The sequence below is a fragment of the Austrofundulus limnaeus genome, unplaced genomic scaffold (assembly GCF_001266775.1).
Source record: "Austrofundulus limnaeus strain Quisiro unplaced genomic scaffold, Austrofundulus_limnaeus-1.0 Scaffold84, whole genome shotgun sequence".
Taxonomy (NCBI): domain Eukaryota; kingdom Metazoa; phylum Chordata; class Actinopteri; order Cyprinodontiformes; family Rivulidae; genus Austrofundulus; species Austrofundulus limnaeus.
The window spans coordinates 1,292,490-1,295,601 of NW_013952486.1; the positions used below are offsets into that span (position 1 = coordinate 1,292,490).

General features: G+C 35.9%; 1 protein-coding gene across 4 annotated transcripts in view; it reads left to right on the top strand.

The window, feature by feature from the left end:
• The window catches only part of LOC106519899 (ADP-ribosylation factor-like protein 15), a 129,262-nt gene that overhangs the window by 64,581 nt on the left and 61,569 nt on the right, over positions 1-3,112 (top strand). The window lies entirely within an intron of this gene.

Genomic DNA, 3,112 nt, shown 5'->3' on the forward strand with positions numbered 1-3,112 from the left:
GTTGTTGTTGTTGTTGTTTACTTTTTGCCAAAATCATCAATATTAAAACAATAAAAGGCTTGAACTACTTCAGTTGGTGTGCAATGAATCTAAAATATATGTAAGTTTAATGTTTATCAGTACATTACAGAAAATAATGAACTTTATTACAATATGCTAATTTTTTGAGAAGGACCTGTATTTATAAACATCCTTTATGATGGTAAAGGAGAGTCTGTGACTGCAGTTTGGCCRTTTAAGGGATTTTTATTTCAACCTTTAGACAAGCTCAGGTAACCAGCCACCTGAGCTGCAGTCAGGCTTTTAAATGAATGCATGTTTAAATCTAAGACACYAAACCCAGCTGGCTGACTTGTAACTTGTCTGTTGGTGTGATTGGATAAAATTGCTTCTGATCTGCACACGAACATAAAGACAAATAATTTTGTTGTAGAACAGATTCTTGTCCACACAGACAGTAAGGTTTAAATACAGCTAGAAGAGCAAAACCTTTGAACCTTTCGGGACCTCTCCTGTACTTGTATGCAAAGGTCCTAGAAGGGTTTCGCATCAGGTTTTTGGCTTCAGCAAGCTTTGAAAATCTGTATTTCTGTTGCAGTGTGTTGCTGCCACTTGGGTTCAGTTTCAGTGTATGTCTGTGGAACAATCTTAGCCGCAGGCTACACTTATGTTACTGTTGCTCATTTTGCTTTGTTGAGCCACGGGAAAGACAGAACTCACAGTTGTCAGACTTTTTTTGTTTTTTTGCAGCGGAGTAAAACTGTGTTAAAAAAAAACTTAAGATTACATAATTCTGATGCTTTTTGTGTTTGCACCTTATAAAGAAATAAAAACTGAGTTGCAACGTGGAGTTTATTATCTCATTCAAGATGAGTGTAACAAGTGAACTGGCCAAGATATTAGTCCAGTGAAATCTCAACAGATAATCTACTTCACTTTTTAGCTTCAGCCACCCTGAACAGTCCCATTCAGCTGTTTGTGCCTTTTACCTGCATTTCTTTATTTGTTGTTTTTGTGATGGAATCTGCAGTGGTCACACCTCTTTCTGGTTCAGGCACCAGTTTGAATAGAAGCTGTACAGAAAGTCGACTTTGAATGCATTTTGACTGCATGTAAACGATGCATTTTTTGCATTAACTATGATGCTTCTAAGTTGCAGAAGAGTTTTTGACTGGCCGATTGTTGTAATAGGAAACAAACTACTCTTTGCAAAAATACAATTACCCTAACTTGAATAGTACCTCTTTCCTTGTGTGTGTGTGTGTGTGTGTGTGTGTGTGTGTGTGTGTGTGTGTGTGTGTGTGCATTTTTCTGTTTTCTAGCCACGCNTGTGTTTGTCCATTTTTCTGTTTTCTAGCCACGCTCCAGCTCCCTCACAGAAGGGACCTTTTGTTGTAGGTAGTTACGGCTCACATTCCCTGGGCAGCGCTCACACATGTGCCTGAAATCTCACTTTGCTGCACAAACCCTCCCGTACAAACCCACACACACACACACACACACACACACACACACATGAGCATCATCTGCAGGCCGATTTAATGTGTTTGGTTGCCTTGATAGCAGACCATCTGTATTTCCCACCATAGACCACCGGTGTAGCTGCTTTTCAGTAATGTGAAATCAGCTTTGGGAAATGAGGAGGGAAAAGGTCTATTCCAGATTCTGATGTGACTCAAAACTTTTAATCCCCCCCGATAACTTTTTTTTAATTAGTTCAAGTAATTGTGGACAGGATGCTCTTGAACATAAGCCGCTAAAGTCATCGAAACCATCTAATCTTATTGAAATGTTAAAAGGCATTGCCTTACTTTAAGTAACACTGGTCTTTTTGTTTTTGCATAAAGCAGTCAGATAATTCAGTCTGAGAGTTCCTAACGTTTCACTTCTTCTGCCACGTTAGATTGCTACAGTCTTTGGAAGTGTCGACTTTGCTAAACTTTTTACAAACTTGAACAATACGTGAGGCAGCTTCACTCAGAGTAACATCCACATTTATTCAAACTCTTAAGCACCAAAGTTTTTAACACAAAGGTTTGACATCTGGGATCTCTTAGGTTGCTCCATTAAAAACACCAACTCAAACACGGAAAACCGCATTCTTTTTATTTATGTTTGTATGTAGCTGCAGCAGTTTGTTTGTGTCTTTGATTCTTTTATTGTCATGATGAATGTGCCTTCGTGAACACTTTATTCTCTGACTCATGGCTCGTCACTGAAGGAACTTAATGTTCAGTGACTCATGTGTAATCCTTGCTTATATGAGACTAAAATTTTAGACCAACTATAAAAGATACAATCCTCACCTTTTTTTTAAAATCTACATTTTGTTTGTTTCTACATTTTATGAGACAACAATAAAGCCAAAAATGTCTTGTTAGTATTATCCTCTAAGGCTCAGAGATAAGATGAAGGCAGCACAGCTAAAGGTCAGTGCTTTGAGATGTTTTAGACAAAGATTTACATCAAGAAATCAAATTAAAACAACTTTTTATAAAGCACTTTTCATACATTAGGATATCACAAAATCCTTTTACAACTAATAGAAACAATGCATAAAAATGCTACAAGCAAAATTCTCATGTAAAATAATTTCAACAGAAATAAATTGTTAAATGATTAAGCAACAGTTGTTGTAAAATGATGGAACTGTACGATAAGGTAACACAAGAGTCAGAGTTGTAAAGTAACTAAGTACAAATACTTCTTTACTGTACTTAAATAGAATTTTTGGGTGTCTGTACTTTACTTGAGTAATTATTTTTCAGCCTGCTTTTTACTTCTGCTTCTTACATTTTCACACAATTATCTGAACTTTCTACTCCTTACATTTTTAAAAAAGGCAAGAAGTAGAAAGTTGTTACTTTTATTTCATTTTTGCTTGTTTTCATTCCAGATTGTTATTGTAAAAAATAAATGCTATCCATATAAATTGTACCTCCTATAGAGTGAATTTAATTGTGGCTGAATGAGAAGTTTAAATATATAAAACTCTGATACCGTATTAGTTTGTGCACAAACAAATCATGTCACACTCCAGCAGGACACAATCATTAAAATTAAAGGACTGTACTTATGAAGTATTTGTATTTCATGAATTGTATTATTGCAT